The sequence below is a fragment of the Macaca nemestrina genome, chromosome 14 (assembly GCF_043159975.1).
Source record: "Macaca nemestrina isolate mMacNem1 chromosome 14, mMacNem.hap1, whole genome shotgun sequence".
Lineage (NCBI taxonomy): Eukaryota > Metazoa > Chordata > Mammalia > Primates > Cercopithecidae > Macaca > Macaca nemestrina.
In genome coordinates this window covers 776,672-799,137 of record NC_092138.1, presented here as the reverse complement: position 1 = coordinate 799,137, position 22,466 = coordinate 776,672, and the positions used below count along the sequence as shown (strand labels likewise).

The 22,466-nt window shown below is 41.4% G+C and overlaps 1 protein-coding gene across 11 annotated transcripts in view; it reads left to right on the top strand.

Annotated features, from left to right (window-relative positions):
* LOC105498944 (FA complementation group C) overlaps window positions 1-22,466 on the top strand; it is a 217,055-nt gene that overhangs the window by 36,543 nt on the left and 158,046 nt on the right. The window contains exon 2 of one of the 11 annotated variants that reach the window (XM_071078748.1): window positions 8,070-8,158. The exons of the other annotated variants lie outside the window; for them this stretch is intronic. The gene's annotated coding sequence lies outside the window, so the exon portion shown is untranslated. The remainder of the gene's footprint in view (window positions 1-8,069; window positions 8,159-22,466) is intronic. 11 annotated transcript variants of the gene reach the window in all.

Sequence of the window (22,466 nt, the reverse complement as noted above, 5' to 3'; positions counted from 1 at the left end):
CAAATTACCTTCTGGTATTTGCTGTTTTTTGCAAAGTGGGTTTTCTAGCAACAAATTCAGTTTTTGTTTATCTGGGAAAGTCTTTGTTTCACCTTCATTTTTGAAAGGTGGTTTTGGGGCATATGGGATTCTTGGCTGACAACTTTTTCTTTTGAGCACTTTGAATATGTTTTCCCATGTTTTTCTGGGATCTTTTGTTTCTGCTGAGAAGTCATCTGTTAATCTTATTGGGGTTCCCTTGTAAGTAATGGGCTATTTTTCTATTTCTGCTTTTAAGACTTTCTCCTTGTCCTTGACTTTCAGCATTTTTACTACAGTGTTTTTGTTTGTGAATCTCATTGCATTTATCTTATTTGGAGTTTGTTGATGTTCCTGGTATCTTTCTGTAAATTTGGAAAGTTTATGTGTTTCTTTTTAAAAATTATTTTATTTTTAATTGGCATGTAATAATTGTGCATATTTATAGGGTGCAATGTGATGTTTCAATACATGTGTACATTATGTACTGATCAAATTGGGATGATTAGCATATCCATCATTTGAAATACTGTTTCTTTGTGATGAGAACTTTCAAAATCCTCACTTCCAGTTATTTTGAAATATGCATACATTATGTTTAACCCTTTTCCCATTTAGGAACAAAGGTGCAGCTCACCACCCAGCGCTCGCTTAATTTTACATAAACGTGCTCTTTGAGGCTGAAGCAAATCTGACTGATTTTCAATGTGAAAACACAATATAAAAACCGAGTTATTTCTAAACAGAACTAACGTTAGAATCGTCTGAATCATCAGAATCGTCTATTTCAGAAAAATTGAATTGAAATGGATCTTTGGCCAATAACTGTTCAAGAACAATGTTACCATCATGCATAGGAATGCTGCATTTTCTAGGATTTGATATTTTCAGCGATTGAGAATTACTGTATTTTGTGAATGGAAATACCAATACTAAAAACAGAATGTTATAAATAAAATGGTGTTTTTTATTTCCAAATTCAATGCACTAGAGCTTGCAAAAATAGTAGTAAAAGCGAGCAAAGCTGTCTCATAGTAGACGCTGCAGCCGCATGCACTGTGGGCAAGTGTTCTCTGGGCAAATGGGAAGAAGGTTAACTATAGTCACCCTACTGTACAATAGAATACAGTAACTTTTTCCTCCTGTCTAACTGTAACTTTGTACCAGTTGATGAACCGATAATTATGCTTTTTAAGCCCATGGAAAATGTTTCAGATCTTTAACCACGGTTAGTAGGCAAAAGGACTCATACACTTTCTTTGATTTTTGTTGGTATTGTTGTTGTTGTTGTTGTTGAGATCCGACTCAAATCAATGTGGTAAAACCTGAGGATTGCCAGACCAAATATAGTTATTGGGGTATGACAGGGAATGAGTAGTATCACTTTATGAAGGCTTCGGCTGGTATACATAGAAATAATCAGGCTATTACTAGAGATTGCCCTGCCCCTAAATAAGTGGTCTTGAAGATGTGGTGGGCAAGGGACAAGAGAGAGACCAAGCACCCTGTGACCAGAACAGGATTATCTGTTATTTAGAGGAAGGGGTTAGAGAAAAGTTGGCTCATTGAATTAACACAGGAAACCAGAGGTACTGTTAGGATATTCTGCAGTCTAAGTCAGGATGAAAACATATTTAATAACAAACTCAGCAACAGAAAAAACTTCATGTCTTGAATGTGAGAGGCAGTCTCCCATCTGACATTGTTAGTTGACGTTGAAAATTCGTATCATCCTGGTGGTTGAGTTGGGGGAGACCCCAGAAGAGGTTTTGTATTTGGTTTCCTGGTGGTTGGAGAGTTCAGACACTGGACTTGGAAGCAGATGATACCTCATAGTACAGGGAATAGGAACTTTGCTCACTGTCTGGAGAAACCAAGCACCTGGCTATCTGATTTTAGTGAAACTAATTCAGGGAACTGATTAATGTCATCAGACAGGGTGTGAGTGCTGTGGCTCCTGCCAGGTGTAACTGAGACCCACTCTTGCCTTCTCTCTGCTCCTCCTATTTATGGTCCTTATGCCGAGAGTGCATAAAGTAGGTTTGCATTCTTTTTTTTTTTTTCTTTTTAGAGACCGAGGTCTTGCGAAGTTGCCCAGGCTAGATTTGAACTCCTGGGCTCAAGCCATCCTCCCGCCTTAGCTTCCTGAGCGGCGGGGGTTACAGGCACGCACCACCTAGCTGGGTTTGGGTTTTGTTTGGTTACACTTCCTCCTGTTCCTGCCACCATGGCTTGTAGTTGTTGTTGATTTTAATAGACTGTTTTTTAGAGCAGTTTTAGGCTCACAGCAAAATGGAGCAGCAAGTACAGAGATTTCCTGTCTACCCTACGCCCTCACATGCACAACATCCCCCACCACAGTGGTGCATTTGCTCAAACTGATGAACATGCACTGATACATCATCATCACCTAAAGTCCATAGTTAACATTAGGGTTTACTCTTGGTGTTGTACATTCTATGGATTTGGACAGATATACAGGTATCCACGATTGTACTATCATACAGAATAGTTGTATCGTCCTAAAAATCCTCCGTGTTCTGCCTATTCACTCTTCCCTCTCCCCTCTTCCCTGCCCCAGCAGCATTTCTGTTTTTATTTTATTTTATTTTATTTTATTTTACTTTTTTGAGATAGGGTCTTGCTCTGTTATCCAGGCAGGAATGCGGTGGCACAATCATAGCTCACTGCAACATCTACCTCCTAGGCTCAGGTGATCCTCCTGCCACAGCCTCCTGAGTATCTGGGAGTACAGGTACACACAGCCATGCCTGGCTAATTTACTTTTCATTTATTTATTTATTTATTTATTTATTTATTTATTTATTTATTTATTTTTGTAGAGACAGGGTCTTGGTATATTGCCTAGGCTGGTCTCAAACTCCTGGGTTTAAGCAGTCCTCCTGCCTCAGCCTTTGCAATCCCAAAGTGCTGGGATCACAGGCATGAGCCACCACGTTTATGTTTAAAAATTACTTGAGGAACTAGTTCTAATTCCAGTCCTTTGCTGGACTTGTATCATATATAGTTCAGAGAATTCCTACTTAGGTAGGGACTGCATATATCCTCGCCTTATCCCTTTCCTCCTTTCCCTTCACCAAATAATGGCAAGTCAGTGCCCATACTGTGTATCAGTCCATTTCATTTTTCGAGATTTCCTTGTTGGTCTGCTAATTGGAGACACTTCTGGACAAATGATAAATTTCTGACAGTACAAGCCAAAAGTAGTAACATTTTGCTATAGACACTGGAGCTAGAAGGAAATTTAAAAATGGTTCCTTGCTTTTACACTGTTGGTGGGAGTGTAAATTAGTTCAACCATTGTGGAAGACAGTGTGGAGATTCCTCAAGGATCTGGAACCAGAAATACCATTTGACCCAGCAATCTCATTACTGGGTATATACCCAAAGGATTATAAATCGTTCTACTATAAAGACACATGCACACGTATGTTTATTGCAGCACTATTCACAATAGCAAAGACTTGGAACCAACCCAAATGCCCATCAGTGATAGACTGGATAAAGCAAATGTGGCACATATACACCATGGAATACTATGCAGCCATAAAAAAGGGTGAGTTCATGTCCTTTGCAGGTACGTGGATAAAGCTGGAAACCATCATTCTCAGCAAACTAATACAGGAACAGAAAACCAAACACTACATGTTCTCACTCATAAATGGGGGTTGAACAATGAGAACACATGGACACAGGGAGGGGAACATCACACACTGGGGTCTGTCAGTGGGTGGGATACCATTAGAAGAAACACCTAATGTAGATGACGGGTTGATTGGTGCAGCAAACCATGGCATGTGTATACCTATGTAACAGATCTGCACGTTCTGCACATGTATCGCAGAACTTAAAGTATAATAAAAAAATAAAAAATTAAAATGGTTCCTACTGTCTGTTTGCAAATTATGACCACTTTGTCCAAAGATCACAAATTGTACAGTGATACAGTCTTTCTGGGTAGCCTTAACTGAAACAGCCATATCACTCTTGAGTTCCTCTATGCATGTGCCAATCATTTCCTCTTTGCTACACTCTGTTTTGAAGTGTCTGCCCAGACAGTAGTACTCATCAACCACCAATCTTTGTGGGATGAGCACCTGAACCCATAGGAAACAATCTAAAGGCTCTATTGGCTGGATTGAGCCAATCACATCCTCTTCCCTGAGAATGGGGACCTTGAGCTACTGAGCTGATTAGATAATGTTTAGTTCTTGGGCTGAAATTTCATATAGAATTGTAGCATGTTCTGAACTACAGCATAAAAGATGTGCAAGCTGGGGGAACTAAGAAAGCTGCAGACAGCAGAGGCGGCGGAGGCAGCGGAGGCAGCGGAGGCAGCGGAGGCAGCTAGTCTACAGAGAAGCCCTTGAACCGAGCAGACGTGTGGACACCCTGAGATGTAGTGGCAGGAGCTTCTAGTTCCACTTCCTGTTTGGACCAGCTGAACCTTTACTTTCCTTGGGTGGTGGTCATGAGATCTTTGGTCATAGCCTTTTCATAACACCTCTTCCCCCATTTGACTTGTGCTACTTGAGTGGATTTCTGTTCTAGAGCTGAAATACAGTGCCAAGCACAATCTAGTGCAAGGGAGTCTTATGTAATTCAAGTCTCTATCTTTGAGTTGTGAGACACAAAAAGATAGAAAACCAAGGTCTGATAATCAGTGCAAAATAACTCCATGTTGGGCTACCCTTCAGTCAGTCAGTGTCTTCCTCACCGGCAGGCATTTAGTGACTCATTCACCACCCTTCCCTTGTCTCGGCTAAAGAAGGCCTGCATCATTTCATCTTTTCTCAAAAAAGCATTCTGCTGTTTTCTGCTGCTCTATTGATCACATTTGTCCTTAATTCCTTCATATAACCTCGGGTAGAATATTAGTCTAGGTGCCAGGGGATGCGGGGTCTGTTCTTGTTGGGGTTTTAACCGGATGGATGGTCTCTGTAAGGTTCTTCATCTCTCTGTACCCTCACCTCCACACCTTTGCTGGGCAGTGAAGGGCTATGCTGATCACCGATTTCTAGCTGATAACTCCTGCAAAGCAAGGTGTGAATAAGGAGAGTGAAGAAACCAAGCTACTTCCCAGGCATTAGCTATAGATGAAATAAATATGCCTATCCCTCACTTAATGATGTTAATTCTAAGAATCCTGCCAGTAAGTGAAAAGCTAGAAAATGAAAAATGACTTCTGTTAATTTTTTTGTTGTTTTTGTTTTTTGAGACAGTCTTACTCAGTTACCCAGGCTGGAGGTCAGTGGCGCGATCTCCCAGCTCACTGCAACCTCCATGTCTCGGGTTCAAGCAGTTCTCGCTGCAGCCTCCCGAGTAGCTGGGATTACAGGCGTGCGACACCACGCCCAACTCATTTTTTCTATTTTTAGTAGTGACAGGGTTTCACTGCGTTGGCCAGGCTGGCCTCGAGTTCCTGGCCTCAAGAGGCAACAGAGGCCGCTAGACTACAGAGAAGCCCTTCAACCGAGCAGACCTGCTTGGCCTTCCAGAGTGCTGGGATTCTAGGTGTGAGCCACTGCAGCTGGCTGACTTCTGTTAACTTCAGTGGTAAGAGTTATGATGTGTTCCATCCCAACCTAAGATGTCCAGATACTTTCTACAAATAGAAAAATACATCATTGAGCAATGAAAACTTTTTATTAGTAAATAATCCAAAATTAAATAAATGTAGTTGGTACATAAAATGGGTTAAAATGTTGCTTTGTTGCCTCAATAAAAAGGAGGAGGTGGGGCTGGGTGCGGTGGCTCGTGCCTGTAATCCCAGCACTTTGGGAGGCCAAGGCGGGCGGATCACGAGGTCAGGAGATTGAGACCATCCTGGCTAACACAGTGAAACCCCGTCTCTACTAAAAATACGAAAAATTTTAGCCAGGTGTGGTGGCGGCGCCTGTAGTCCCAGCTACTTGGGAAACTGAGGCAGGAGAATGGCATGAACCCAGGAGGTTGAGCTTGCAGTGAACCAGGATCGCGCCACTGCACTGCAGCCTGGGGGACAGAGCGAGACCCCATCTCAAAAAAAAAAAAAAAAAAAAACGGATTGATGGAAGAGGGAAGGAGCTATTCTTTGGAAGGTGGTTGGTGAGTCTGGTGATGAAATTTTAAGGTGTGCATTCAGCAGCCAAAGTGCTTAATAATATTTTTCCTTGGGGATTTTGACAGTAGAAGAAACTCCTAATGTGGAAACCTTTGGTATATCGGTAGAAGGGAATCTTTAGGTCAAAAAAAAAAAAAAAAAAGCAAGATGTAAGTGTGCTTCCCTTTTTGTAATTTGCAAATTCATACACCTCCTTGCAGGATGCTATATTAGTTTCCAGAAGCTGCTGTAGCAAATTACTACAAGAGAACAGAATTCTATCTTGTTGCAATTCTGGAGGCCAGAAGTGTGAAACCTGACAGGGCCACATTCCTTCTAGGGACACTTGCTTCCTCTCACTTCTGGCGGCCAGCATGGCATTCCTGGGCTTGTGGTTGCATCCCTCCAATCTTTGCTTCTGTCTTCACGTTGCTGCCTCCTCTGTGTCTGTCTCCAACTCCTGCTGCCTCTCTCATAGGGATGCATGTGGCCTACCCTAGCCTGATATTCAGGACACGCTCCTTCTCTCAGGATCCTGAGCGTGACCGCCTTGTAGTAGTAGTTGTTGTACACGGTAATAGTCATTCCTTTGCCACGTGAAGTGATATCCACAGGTCCCATGTGCTAGTGTGGGAATGAGGTGGTGACATTTGGGCTGCTAATTCTTTGTTGGGGGGGACTGTCCTGTGCATGGTAAGTGTTCAGTGGTGGTCCTGGCCTCCGCCCACTGGGTGCCAGTGACATCCTCCTCCCAGCTGTGACAGCCAAAAATGTCTTCAAACATTGTCAAGGGTCCCCTCTGGCTGATGAGCCCTGCTTTAACCTAATCAGAGCCCATTCTTATCCCACTCAAATATGCTGACTGGCAAGTTTCCAGTCTCGTTAAGAAGGGGGAGGGTGGAGAACGGATGCTGGAGAGGTAACTGCTCCTCTCCACTACACCTAATGTTCTAGTGAGGTCCACAATTGGGCCAAATCGAGCAGGATTATGAAATTTTTGCTAGACCCCTGTTAGTGTATTCTAACATTGTGGCATTTTATATTAGTCAACTAAATCTCAATATTATGTTTTTAAAAAATGCTGTGGGCCTCTGAATCCCCAGGTTGGGTTTTTTCTACTTTACCTATGTTAAATACCTAGGTTGCCCTTCATCTTAGAATTTGTCCGTGTATCACCTCATTCTTTTTCAGCAGGTCCCTTTCTGGAGGTTTTTGTGCTCAGTTGGATTTATCCTCTGCCGGCTGCTCCTTGCCTTGCTGTGTGGCATTGGCAGAGTACGAACTGCACACTTAGCTCAGCAGTTTATGCACTAGGGAATCATGATTGGAATTTTTCTGAAGTATCTTTTTTTTCTGTGAAATAATTGAAACAGTATAGACACATTTGCTGTTTTGAAGTTTTTATGATTTCCAAAGTAATCAATGTGCACTCTCAAAGTTCTCCGGTGGCTGATCTCTGGAGTGCTTGCCGAGTGTCCAGGAGTGTGCTTTGTCCAGGCTCGCCTCGTGTTGGCCTGCAGTGCGCTCGCTGCGACGGGTCCCTGACCAGTACTGGATGACAGGACTAGTACTGGTGCAGACGCTGGCAGAAACAAAAGCTGCAGCTTTTTAATTATGACTAAGGCATGAGAGAGGGTGACAGATAATGGTTCCCAGAGTGTCCCTCTCAGACCAATAAGACATAGCAAAGCTACATGATAACCAGGCTGGAATGCATGTGAGTTGTTCAAGTGAGTCTGTGTCACCTGAACTGTACTTGGCAGTACCTAGGGGCTTCATGTAAGGCATGAAGGGCTCCAGAAAGACCCCGCTCTTTGCCTTCAGTTATATTCTATATATTTAGTACACAGCACAGCAGAAGCAATCAGCTCTCCCCAGTGTTACTTATCCCGTAAATCGTCTTTCCTTACACCTATGTATTTTCTTCTGTATTCTATTTTATTAACAGATCATCTGATCTCCAGCTGTGCTGGTTTGGAACCTGTGTGCTCATCTTAAGCTCCGCAAGGAGAAAGGGACTGCTGTAATCATCTTTCAGTGAGTTTGTAAAAACAGTTCCCCCGTCTCAGCACTGTGCTTCATAGGGTTTAAAATTGGACCGAATGATTGACTTGACATACATCCCTCCCAGACCCTTTAGGACTGCTACTCCCCTAGAGGTTTTCTCTGCCCTTTGGAAAACAGGTAGGGGAAGAGGGATCTAGAAATAGCAGTATTCATTAAGATAGCCAAAGCTTGATAGGAAGAGAGAGATTCATTTTACTGTGGTAATTAAAGTGAAAATGGGAGAATAAGAAGGCATATTGCTGCTTTTTCAGGAGTCTTGGCAAGGGTTCTAGTTTTAAAAGAGAAAGAGACACAGCCAACGAGATGGAAATGATGTGGAGTTCATCCCTCCACAGTCATATTTTTCAATAAATGGACTAAGTTGTCCCTTGGAATTCTGTAGGTGGTGCTCTTGTGCCATAGCATAGCTTCAGCTTTGGAGAGGTTCTGAGAGCACAGCGGCTGGTTCCAGGGCCTGTGTCCTGTGGGTCCCCTTGCAGAGCTGCCAGGCACACCACCTGGAGGGCATCACATGGCTGGTCTGGTGAGAGGCTTTCTGTCTTTGGAAATGAGGGGGTGAATTAGGGTCTTTACCTTCTCTAACCTGTCTGAGCTCTGCTTTCCAGGGAAACCTAAGTGAGAGGTTTTCTAACCTTTTAAAGAAAAAAAATGTGACTCTTTATCCAAACAATTTTGATGTGTATTGTTACCAGTTTTCCAAGATTTTTTAATTGTTTTTCATCTGTGATTCCTCAAATCAAAGTTCCTTTCCACATAATGCAGGGTATGGTTCTTGTTTATCTTTTCCTTTATGTTAATGTTTGTTTCCTGTTTAAGCTTCAGAGAAGATGCAGTAGGATGAAATAAATACGTAGTAGAGAAATTTGGAAGTGATGAAGGAATACAGGTGAAAGCCATCGAGTTCACGCAGCAGCTAGTAGTAACTTAGCTGACAACAGACCCTTTTGGCAGGAGCCCATTGCTTTACTCCTTGGTCGGAAGTTGGTTGTGATACCATGATGGTGAATAAGGAATCCAGTCAAGTCCACATTTGGTGATGCTGGAGAAGTGTGGTGGGCAAAGAAGATAAATTTAAATCCAGAGTGGTTATCTGTTGCAAGGAGGACCACTCTGTTGCCAGAAGCATTTCAGGGTCTGCTTTTTCAGCAGGGGTTGTATAAGACGAAAGTCGCTTCACTTATATCCACCAACTGGTAGGGGAGAGGCAAAATGCCAGTGGGACTCACAGCCTGGACGTGCGGATCTGACCCATTCAGTCACCTGTGGGATCAAAAGGCCACGGGCCGGGCCTGAGCGAGGCCGGGCTGTGGGGCCGGCAGCTGGGCTCCCGAGCTGTGGCGCTGTAGATCGGGGATGTGCTGTGTTTCGTCGAGACAGAGAGCTTCCTCTCCAGTCTACTGTCTTAGTATATTCTGCACTGAGTTTTTAGGTTTTAATGACCGTAGTCCTCATTTACATACTTTGCAGTTGATTCTTTTTTAGCCATCTTTTAATTCTGCCTTTTCAATTTACACTTTCTTATTTTTTAATTAGCTTTTTTTAAAAGCACCCCAAATATACTTATTTTTGTGGGTTTTTAAAATCACCTTAAATATATTTTGTTGGGATTATTTTAGTATCTTAAGTATACTTTGTTAGGATTTTTTAGCATCTAAATATACCTATTTGTTGGACTGATTAACTTCATCTGAAGTGAATTTGTGATCTAATGTCTGATATTGTTAGTTGCATTTATTTCTTCATGTACTTTAGAACTTTGGTTAAATGACATGTTTTGAATGAGGTTTTAAAAACTTTTCACTCCTTCCGTCATTTTTCACCTCTTTCTCCCTCTCCGCACACTCTCCCCTGTGTAGCCTCATTCCGCTTGTCTCTGTCTGGCTTCCCTGGAGCCTGGGTGCAGAACCAGCGTTCACAGCGGGGCTTAGTTACCTGGGCATTCACGGGCTGCTTCACGGAACGCCTGGTCCTGCCTGGCAGGTGTCCTCCGTCCTCCCGGGACCGCCACTCCGTGGGAGGCGAGGACCCTGCGAGCCTTCCTTCCGGGATGTCCTCCGTCCTCCCGGGACCGCCACTCTGTGGGAGGCGAGGACGCTGGGAGCCTTCCTTCCGGGATGGGGGCCCTCCAGTCAGCACCTTCATCCCACCTTCCAGCAGAGGTGCTAGTTTCTCACTCTGTCCTTTGTGCCTCTGTTTAGCCCCCAGCCCTTCTGAGACCCAAACCTACATTTCATGGCCTGTTTTTGGATCCTAGCATAGGAGGGGCTGGCTGCTCAAGGTTTTGTCCTCAGGGCCTTGCCTCTTTGTGTTTCTGTCCTGTATTGATTTCATAGAAATGTTTGTTTATTTTGTGTGTGTGCTTGCCTGCATCCTTTTCCTTTTTTCTTCTTTTTTCTTTTTATGTTTCCCCTCTCATTGCTGTATGTTTGGAGTAAAGAGAATCCATCAAAGAGCGAATTTACCGTGCCATCTTAACTGGAAGTCACGTGGGCAAAGAGTTTAAAGGAAAGAAGATATTTGGTTTTATGTAGTACTGAAAGCTAACCACAAGAACGCTTCCTATGTGAGCTCAGTGACCCATAGCATACGGTTATTTAAACTCCATCTGAGGCTTGCAGGCCCCAAAAGATGAGTGGGATTAGGCAGGTGGGATTTATTAGGATGCTGTGGTTCTCTACAAAGGTTTCACCTTCTATTTTTCATTTTGATGGTAATTTAAAAAAAAATCATGTTTCCACACACCTAAATGCCTGCAATTCTAACTAAGTAATATCTTAAAATGTCAGTGCCTGGAGTTGTGTTTGTGTTGGTGCCAAGGAGCACTACTTTGAATATGGGGAGCGGTTATAAAGAGCAGAGGTGAACATGTAGACAAGGTGATTGAGCTGAGTCGGAGAGTGCCGTTGTGCGGAGGTTCTGAAGAGGAAGGTGATGGGTGAATTACGCTGTCTCCCAGCATGTGTTCGTACTGGCCAGTCAACAGAACCTGCCTGTCAGTACCAAGCCCACACGGTTAGTCCAAAGTGAGTTTCAATGACCGCACCATTGATCACGCTGAGTTAATTTTGTCAGTTTAAATTTTACTCATTTTGTAGATTTGTTGGTATTTAATTTGTACATTTTTTGTTTTGTGATTGTTTAAGAGTTACAAGCATAAAGGCTTTACTGTTTTACGTTTGTTACTATTTAACAAGAAAAATGACTTTAGATAATACTGGGAGCTCTCAACAATTTTTACGTTTGAGAACCGTGGGTCAAATGGCAACTTAACTCTTGCTGTTCATTGCAGCAAGCACCCTGCATTTGATTTTGATGTCTTTAGCTCACTCCTGCTCATGCTTCCTACCTGCTTAGCGCAGTGTCCTTTCTCTCTGGGGCCTCTGCCACCTCTGTGCCGGGCTGGTGCCCCTTCCTCATGCTCCCTGCAGCCCCGTGTTTGCTTCTCTCCCGGCCCTTCCCACAGGGTGTTAAGGGCTGATGCCCCTTCCTCATGCTCCCTGCAGCCCCGTGTTTGCTTCTCTCCCGGCCCTTCCCACAGGATGTGAAGGGCTATCTTTATGGGCCCCAGTTTCTTCGTTAGCCATAAGTTGCTTGAGAGCGGGGAACACTGTCATCTTTTTATTTGCAGTGATTTTCAGAGCTCTTGTCATAGACTCCTGATAAATGTATGGGTTCCTTGTTTTTGTTTAGGTAGTAATAAATTACCTGTGGAATCAAGGGGAGAGAGAGGCAGAAATAACTTGGAGCCAAGTCACAAGGCAAGACTTCCTAATATTTTAATAACTCATGTGTTCCTCAGCTCACTTTCTAACTGGTCTAACCAAAACCCAACAGTCTTACTCTCAGGTAAGTGAAGTGAGGACAAGAAATGCAAGGAAAGGAGGTAATCGTTGTAACAGAATGCGTGGGGGAGGCTGGTGGTTTTTCAGTCCGAGTGATGGCTCTTTGGTGCTCTGATGGAGAACGAGCAGTTCTGTCTTAGCAGCCTCGAAGGCAAGCGTGGTGGTGAAGGGATGCCTTTACTTTGAAGCCGAGTCCAGAGAATAGCTCCTCTCCCCACATTGCTGGGGACTTGGGTGGGAGAATTGAGCTTAGTAAATCCCCAGAGTTACGTGCTAGATTCAATTTCCTTAATTCTTTGCAAAGTCATCTGAAGAGTATACATACATACTCTGCACCTGGATTGAAGTTGCCTCCTCCAATTCCTTAGACCGAGATTCTGTTTACAATGAGGCTTGTTTGAAATTGTCTGCCAATTTCAGGTCTGTGTTTTTGATGAGACTGTCTCAGAGGTGGAATGCCACTGACTCAACAGAGAAATAGCCAGCTCCTCCTAGTGGAAGTTTTCTTAAAACCTCATTGGTTTTAGGAGCAAAAATACCGTTTGTTTCCCTCATAAGCACTTGATGGGAACAAGAGTATTTTATTGTGACATTCAGAAAAAAAAAAAAGCCACAAACACTGGGGTAAATTGACCAATCTTACCCTGGGAAGTGAAGCAAAGAAGCATTACATTTCAGTAGATTAAAAATAGTTATCAGGCTTTCATCAAGGAGGAGGAAGAATCTTGTCAACTTAAGTGGAATTGAACATAAATTTCTTAAGTTTATATTTGATTATATTTTAGGGGGTTTTAAATATTTTCTGACAAGGTCATGGTGCCCCTAGTTGATGACATTGATTGGAAGCTAAGTATTTGATTTGTCTTTTTTTCTTTTTCCATAAATAGTGTGTTTTGTAGCTTTCTCTCTGTACATCTCCTGTTTGGTGCTTATTTCATGAGAGAAAGGACCTCATGCTGAGGGGAAATGGGAAAAAAGTGCTGTTTCTCAGGGCACCCCCACTTTGAGAAGGTTACGTGGTCCATATTTGGCATGAGTAGATCTAGCTCTCTGGGCTTAGAGATGTTTTAGACTAAAGGAAAGCCATTCTTAGACTCTTGTCCCCCCAACAGGTACCACATATAGCTACTTTTGTGTGGCTTAAAATGAGCTTTATTTTAAATGTTAACAATCTTGGAGCTACAAGGGTTTCTGTCAACATAAAATTAATCTGAATTTTATCTGTTTTATTTTATTTTTCTTCTGCAACAGCCTTGGTGGTTTTTTTTATGGATTTATTTTCCATACATTTGTTCAGTATGTATTTATCACGCTCCTACAATGTGCCAGGTACTGTGTGGGTTCGTGGGTTCGAAATACGCTCAGCAGACTAGGTCCTGAGATGTGTCAGCTAGGGCGCGTGGAACGCGTGTCAGCTAGGACGTGTGGAATTGCAAGTCACAGGAAAGCCAAAGAATGGTGGATTCAGCAACAAGAGCAGTTCCACAGTCGACTCCTTCGTTGCCTCAACTACACTGTGAGGACACGGGGCTGTGATTCCTCCTTGCTGTTTGCAGTACGTTGGCCAGTCCTCTCAGGCTTCCTTATCCCTGGGTCTCAAGGTGACTTTTACCATTCTGAGTGTCACCCAAAGACGACTGTGTCAGATACGGAAAAAAGTGAACTCATTTAAAACTGAGGAAAACTGAGAAACCTTTCACTGAAGTTCAGTTATCATGCCCTATAGTTCCATAACACACCCGTTCCTGCAGTTTGATAGGAGCAGAAGTAAATACCGTGACCGGTCTGTACCAGCCGTTCCCAAAATGTGGCTGAGGGCTCAGGTCCCTGAGACCCTTTCAGGAGGTTCACAGGGTAAAACTGTTTTTAAATAATGCTAAGCTGCTATCTGCCTTTTCCACTCGCATTCTCTCACTAGTGTGCGGTGACCTTGTCGAGAGGTTACATGATGGATGATGATGACCTCGCTCTGACAGCTAATGGAATGTGTATTTGTATATTTTGTCTTTTTAATTTTTCTCAGTTTCAGTTTCTGGTGGTAAATATTTATATATATATATCCTTAATTCTTCACAAAGTCATCTGAAGAGTATATATATGTACTCTGTCAGGTGTGTGTGTGTGTGTGTATATATATGTGTAAATATATATATTCTATATATTTAAATATATATTCTACATATATATTTAAATGTGTATATTCTATATAGCTGTTTATTTAAATGTATATGTTCTATATAGTCGTATATTTAAATGTATATATTTTATATTTTGTATATTTAAATGTGTATATTTTATATTTTTATATATTTAAACATATATAAATATATTTTATATATTTTAAAAATATAGATATATTTAAACATATATAAATATATTTTATATATTTTTAAAATATAGATATATTTTATATATATTTATATATTTATATATCTGTATTTTAAAAATATATATTTATATATGTATTTTATATATAAAACTCTTTGGGGTCTTCAGTAATGCTGAAGGGTGTAAATGGTCCCTGAGAACAAAACATTTGAAATTACCTGGTCTGTGAGAATCAAGATTCACCCCTAGCACTGGGGGATATCCCAGTCTCCCTAAGACATATGGCCCTGAGATTCCTGGACAAAACTCTTAACAAAGAGGAAATGTAGGGCTTAGGGCTTCTGGGTGGAAGACTAGGAGGGTGTGTAGCACTGTTGTGAGGGGCCCTGAGGGGAGGGCAGGGCAGGGGTGCAGCATGTTCTCCAGGCCCCACCTCTGCTGGGCCAGACATGACTGGAGCCACTCTAGGTTTGTCGTTTGTGTGTTGTTGGTTTTTTAATTGTGGTAAATATAAATAAGATTGTAACCATCTTAACCACTTTTACGTGTAATTCAGTGGCACTGATTACATTAACATTGTTTAACCGTTGCCGCCCTCTACCTCCAGAACTTTCCCGTTATCCCAAACAGAAACTCTACCCATTAAGCAGTAACATTCCCTTACCGTCTCCCCTCATGAATTAATTTGACTCTGTGAATTTGACTGTTGTAGGTACCTCATCTGTGTGGATTCATAGACTATCTGTCCTTCCGCGTCTGTCTGATTTCACTTAGCATAGTGTTTTCAAGATTTGTTCCTGTGTGTATCGGAATTACATTCCTCTTTAAGCCTGAATGATATTCCCGCGTGTGCATATACCACACTTCGTGTATCCTTTTCTCCACTGATGGATATTTGAGTTGTTCTCACTTCTGGCTATTGCGCTGCTATGAAGCTGGGTGTACAAATATCTCTTTGAAACCCTGCTTTTAATTCTTTTGGGTATATACCTAGAAGTGGGATTGCTGGATCAATGGTAATTCTATGTCTAGTTTTTTTAGGAACCACTATACGGTTTTTTGTAGCCGCTGCACCATTTTACATTCCCACCAGCAGTGCTCGAGAGGTCTGGTTTCTCTGTATCCTCGTCAGCGCTTGCTGTTTTCCTGGTAGTAGCCATTCTAAGTGAAGGGAGATGGTTTTCTGTTTGTTTTTAATAAATTAGGATGCATGGCCCCAGCCTGTCACCCAGGGTCTCCTCCCTCTTTGTTATCTTTTTTCAGACACTGCTCAAGTGTTTTGATGCTTTTACTTCCTTCTGCTCTCATGAATTGTGCTTGGTGAGCTCCATATTCTTGTGAGGTACATTTTCCATGAAGTTTTTGAATATATCCTTCTCCTAAAGGATAGAAATTCACCAAAATGAGCAACCTTTAGTCCTGAGGTAATACTCTTTGTTGCCTGCTGTACTTTGAATCTGAGCCATGTTATCTTGGTGACTCAGACTATGAGCCCTTGTGGATAGTGGTGTATCTTCGTACCATGGCGATTTGAGTTCGAAAAATAGTACTTAGCAAGCAAACTCTTGAGCAATTTATATGTGTGAGAAGAAGGGCCGTGGCAGTGGTCCTAAACTGATGCCATTGTGAACCAGTTCCTTTTCAGTATCTTGGATGTTTGCATGGCCCCATGGCTGGCTTCCCTTGGTACTTTATCCCACCCCTCACCTCCTCCTGCTTCTGAAGCATCCGCTCCCACCTGGCAGGAAACAGGGACAGGATCAAGCATGTATGGATCCTTCACTGGACACTGCCTTCTGTTCCAGCATCTGCATCTCTCTGCTCATACGACATTGCTTTAGTCCCGTCTGCATAGGAATTTCTGAAGGTCTTTATTTAATTTCTTTATTTTCTCCTGGAAATACTTGGATCTAACAACTTCTGTTGTTTTTAGTCTGCCTACGTGGAGAAGGTGAAATCGTGGTTCGTTTTGATTCCTTAGGGACTGGGTAAATGCACTAAAAGATACATTCCTCAAGAAATGGAAAATGTGGATTTTTTTCTAATTTTTCATGCCAGTTGCTTTTGCTACATTAGTAAATGCTGTGCGTGTATGCGCAGAATACTTGTTAACATCTTGAGTTTTTGGGAAATATGTTATACAACATTTACCTTTTTTGTTTCTTATGCTAAACAGTATTTCTCTGAGAGCTAGTAATGAAATGAATTTAGGTACAGACACTAGGCAGAATCATAAGAAAGTCAAGGACTTACATCTGGAGCAAGATAAAGGATTTTGGTATTGAGCAAAAAATGTAGTCAGCTGTCAATTGTCTGATAGGTTTGTAGATTACCTGGGATATAAAAAAGTAGTACATTTGTGAAAAAGTTGAAATTACCATAAATCTGAAGAATCAGCCCCGTTTTTCAAGGCATGCATTTTTTGGAGCCGCACGGAAGCCGCCTTATATGTGTCTTCAGTACGACACTGTCTTGTTCTTCCCTGAGCAGCGAGTTGAATGTCTCTCACTCTTTGTGACAAAGCAGTAGCCATAAAGGTAAGAGGGCCCAGGAAGCAGGTTTTGGATTTTCCCCTCCTTAAAGCCAGGACTGGAAAAATGGAGTCATTATTTGAGGACTGGAAGGAAAAGGAGGGAGCAAGTGCTAGGACTGTTGTCGCTGCCCATCCTGGTGGGTGGTTTTAATATTTTCAGACAGTGAACTCAGGTAAAAAAAAAAAAACAACAGAAATACATTTCAATAGGTTGAAAACTTTTATTGTCTTCATCAAGTACTGTCCATCTTGATTCACATTTATAAACCATCATACTTTTTCCTTTTTTCTTTGCCTATGGGTGATGTCTTTACGGTACATGTGTATCTAGAAGTTTATTATTATTATTATTATACTTTAAGTTCCGGGATACATGTGCAGAATGTGCATGTTTGTTACACAGGTATACACGTGTCATGGTGGTTTGCTGCACACATCAACCTGTCATCTACATTAGGTATTTCTCCTAATGGTATCTCTCCCCAGCCCCTCAACCCCCTGACAGGCCCTGGTGTGTGATGTTCCCCGCCCGTGTCCATGTGTTCTCATTGTTCAGCTCCCACTTATGAGTGAGAACATGCGGTGTTTGGTTTTCTATTCCTGTATTAGTTTGCTGAGAATGATGGTTTCCAGCTTCATCCATGTCCCTGCAGAGGACATGAACTTATGCTTTTTTATGGCTGCATAGTATTCCATGGTGTATTATGTGCCACATTTTCTTTATCCAGTCTATCATTGATGGGCATTTGGGTTGGTTCCAAGTCTTTGCTATTGTGAATAGTGCTGCAATAAACATACATGTGTCTTTATAGTAGAATGATTTATAATCCTTTGGGTATATACCCAGTAATGGGATTGCTGGGTCAAATGGTGTTTCTGGTTCTAGATCCTTGAGGAATCTCCACACTGTCTTCCACAATGATTGAAGCAATTTACACTCCTACCAACAGTGTAAAAGCATTCCTATTTCTCCACATCCTCTTCAGCATCTATTGTTTCCTGACTCTTTAATGATCGCCATTCTAACTGGCGTGAGATGGTATCTCATTGTGGTTTTGATTTGCAGTTCTCTAATGACGAATGATGATGAGCTTTTTTTCATACGTTTGTTGGCTGCATAAATGTCTTCTTTTGAGAAGTGTCTGTTCATATCCTTTGCCCACTTTTTGATGGGGTTATTTTTTTCTTGTAAATTTGTTTAAGTTCCTTGTAGGTTCTGGATATTAGCCCTTTGTCAAGTGGATAGATTGCAAAAATTTACTCCCATTCTGTAGATTGCCCGTTCACTCTGATGATAGTTTCTTTTGCTGTGCAGAAGTTCTTTAGTTTAATTAGATCTCATTTGTCGATTTAGGCTTTTGTTGCCATTGCTTTTGGTATTTTAGTCATGAAGACCTTGCCCAGGCCTATGTCCTGAATGGTATTGCCTAGGTTTTCTTCTAGGGTTTTTATGGTTTTAGGTCTTATGTTTAAGTATTTAATGCATCTTGAGTTAATTTTTGTATAAGGTGTAAGGAAGGGGTCCCAATTCAGTTTTCTGCATATGGCTAGCCAGTTTTCCCAACAAAATTTATTAAATAGGGGATCCTTTTCCCATTGCTTGTTTTTGTCAGGTTTGTCCAAGATCAGATGGTTGTAGATGGGTGGCATTATTTTTGAGCCCTCTGTTCTGTTCCATTAGCCTATATATCTGTTTTGGTACCAGTACCTTGCTGTTTTGGTTACTGTAGCCTTGTAGTATGTAGTTTAAAGTCAGGTAGTGCGATGCCTCCAGCTTTATTCTTTTTGCTTAGGATTGTCTCGGCAATACGGACTTATTTTGGTTCCATTAAAGTAGTTTTTTCTAATTCTGTGAAGAAAGTCAATGGTAGCTTAATGGGGATGGCATTGAATCTATAAATTACTTTGGGCAGTATGGCCATTTTCACGATATTTATTCTTCCTATATGTGAGCATGGAATATGTTTTCATCTGTTTGTGTCCCCTCTTATTTCCTTGAGCAATGGTTTGTAGATCTCGTTGAAGAGGTTCTTCACATCCCTTGTAAGTTGGATTCCTAGGTATTTTATTCTCTTTGTAGCAATTGTGAATGGGAGTTCACTCATGATTTGGCTCTCTGTTTGTCTGTTACTGGTGTATAGGAATGCTTGTGATTTTTGCACATTGATTTTGTATCTTGAGACTTTGCTGAAGTTGCTTATCAGCTTAAGGAGATTTTGGGCTGAGATGATGGGGTTTTCTAAATACACAATCATGTCATCTGCAAACAGGGACAATTTGACTTCCTCTCTTCCTAGTTGAATACCCTTTATTTCTTTCTCTTGCCTGATTGCCCTGGCCAGAACTTCCAACACTATGTTGAATAGGAGTGGTGAGAGAGGGCATCCCTGTCTTGTGCCAGTTTTCAAAGGGAATGCTTCCAGCTTTTGCCGATTCAGTATGATATTGGCTGTGGGTTTGTCATAAATAGCTCTTATTGTTTTGAGATACGTTCCATCAATACCTAGATTACTGAGAGTTTTTAGCATGAAGGACTGTTGGATTTTGTTGTGGGCCTTTTCTGCATCTTTTGAGACAATCATGTGGTTCTTGTCATTGGTTCTGTGTATGTGATGGATTACGTTTATTGATTTGTGTATGTTGAACCAGCCTTGCATCCCAGGGATGAAGCTGACTTGATTGTGGTGGATAAGCTTTTTGATGTGTTGCTGGATTTGGCTTGCCAGTACTTTATTGAGGATTTTCGCATTAATGTTCATCAGGGAATTGGCCTGAAATTTTCTTTTTTTATTGTGTCTCTGCCAGGTTTTGGTATCAGGATGATGCTGGCCTCATAAAATGAGTTAGGGAGGAGTCCCTTTTTTTCTGTTGTTTGGAATAGTTTCAGAAGGAATGGTACCAGCTTCTCTTTGTACCTCTGGTAGAATTCGGCTGTGAGTCTGTCTGGTCCTGGGCTTTTTTTTGGTAGGCTGTTAATTACTGCCTCAATTTCAGAACTTGTTATTCGTCTATTCAGGGATTCAACTTCTTCCTGGTTTAGTCTTGAGAGGGTGTATGTGTCCAGGAATTTATCCATTTCTTCTAGATTTTCTAGTTTATTTGTGTAGAGGTGTTTATAGTATTCTTTGAAGGTAGCTTGTATTTCTGTGAGATCAGTGGTGATATCCTTTATCATTTTTTAATATGTCTATTTGATTCTTCTCTCTTTTCTTCTTTGTCTGGCTATTGGTCTGTTCTGTTAATCTTTTCCAAAAACCAGCTCCCGGATTCACTGATTTTTTTGAAGGGTTTTTCGTGTGTCTCTCTCCTTCAGTTCTGCTCTGCTCTTAGTTATTTCTTGTCTTCTGCTAGCTTTTGAATTTGTTTGCTTTTGCTTCTCTAGTTCTTTTAATTGTGATGTTAGGGTGTCTATTTTAGATCTTTCCCGCTTTCTCCTGTGGGCATTTTAGTGCTGTAAATTTCCCTCTAAACACTGCTTTAGCTGTGTCCCAGAGATTCTGGTATGTTGTGTCTTTGTTCTCATTGGTTTCAAATAACTTACTTATTTCTGCCTTCATTTCATTATTTACCCAGTAGTCGTTCAGGAGCAGGTTGTTCAGTTTCCATGTAGTTGTGCAGTTTTGAGTGAGTTTCTTAATCCTGAGTTCTAATTTTATTGCACTGTGATCTGAGAGACAGTTTGTTGTAATTTCTGTTCTTTTGCATTTGCTGAGGAGTGTTTTACTTCCAATTATGTGGTCAATTTTAAAATAAGTGTGATGTGGATCTGAGAAGAAGGTATATTCTGTTGGTTTGGGGTGGAGAGTTCTGTAGATGTCTATTAGGTTCACTTGGTCCTGAGCTGAGTTCAAGTCCTGAATATCCTTGTTAATTTTCTATCTCATTGATCTGTCTCATATGACAGTGGGGTGTTAAAGTCTCCCACTATTATTGTGTGGGAGTCTAAGTCTCTTTGTAGGTCTCTAAGAACTTGCTTTATGAATCTGGGTGCTCCTGTATTGGGTGCATATATATTTAGGATAGTTAGCTCTTCTTGTTGCATTGATCCCTTTACTATTATGTGATGCCCTTCTTTGTCTTTTTTGATCTTTGTTGGTTTAAAATCTGTTTTATCAGAGACTAGGATTGCAACCCCTGCTTTTTTTTTTTTTTTTTTTTGCTTTCCATTTGCTTGGTAAATATTCCTCCATCCATTTATTTTGAGCCTATGTGTGTTTTTGCACGTGAGATGGGTCTCCTGAATACAGCACACTGATGGGTCTTGACTCTTTATCCAGTTTGCCAGTCTGTGTCTTTTAATTGGGGCATTTAGCCCATTTACATTTAAGGTTAATATTTTTATGTGTGAATTTGATCCTGTCATTATGATGCTAGCTGGTTATTTTGCCCATTAGTTGATGGCGTTTCTTCATTGTGTCGATGGTTTTTACAATTTGGTATTTTTTTGCAGTGCCTGGTACCGGGTTTTCCTTTCCATATTTAATACTTCCTTCAGGAGCTCTTGTAAGGCAGGCCTGGTGGTGACAAAATCTCTCAGCATTTGCCTGTCTGCAAAGAATTTTTTTTCTCCTTCGCTTATGAAGCTTAGTTTGGCTGGATATGAAATTCTGGGTTGAAATTTCTTTAAGAATGTTGAATATTGGCCTCCACTCTCTTCTGGCTTGTAGGGTTTCTGCAGAGAGATCTGCTGTTAGTCTGATGGGCTTCACTTTGTGTGTCGCCCGACCTTTCTCTCTGGCTGCCCTTAACATTTTTTCCTTCATTTCAACTTTAGTGAATCTGACAATTATGTGTCTTGAGGTTGCTCTTCTCGAGGAGTATCTTTGTGGCATTCTCTGTATTTCCTGAATTTGAATGTTGGCCTGTCTTTGTAGGTTAGGGAAGTTCTCCTGGGAAGTATCCTGAAGAGTGTTTTCCAATTTGGTTCCATTCTGCCTGTCACTTTCAGGTACACCATACACCAATTAAACGTAGGTTTGATCTTTTCACATAGTCCTAAATTTCTTGGAGGCTTTGTTTTTTCCTTTTCATTCTTTTTTCTCTAACCTTGTCTTCACGCTGTATGTCATTAAGTTGATCTTTAGTCTCTGATATCCTTTCTTCTGCTTGATCGATTTGGCTGTTGGTACTTCTGTATGCTTCACGAAGTTCTCATGATGTGTTTTTCAGCTCCATCAGGTCATTTATGTCATTCTAGTTAGGCGTTCCTCTAACCTTTTTTCAAGGTTCTTAGCTTCCTTGCATTGTGTTAAAAAATGCTTGTGTCAATTTGTCAAACTAATTCTCCATCCAGTTTTGTTCCCTTGCTGGAGAGGAGTTGTGATCCTTTCAAGGTTTTTGGAATTATCAGCCTTTTTATGCTGGTTTTTCCTTATCTTCATGGATTTATCTACCTTTGGTCTTTGATGTTAGTGACCTTTGGATGGGGTTTTTGTGTGGACGTCCTTTTTGTTGATGTTGATGCTATTCCTTTCTGTTTGTTAGTTTTCCTTCTAACAGTCAGGCCCCTCTGCTGGAGTTTGCTGGAGATCCCTTCCAGACCCTGTTTGCCTGGGTATCACCAGTGGAGGTTTCA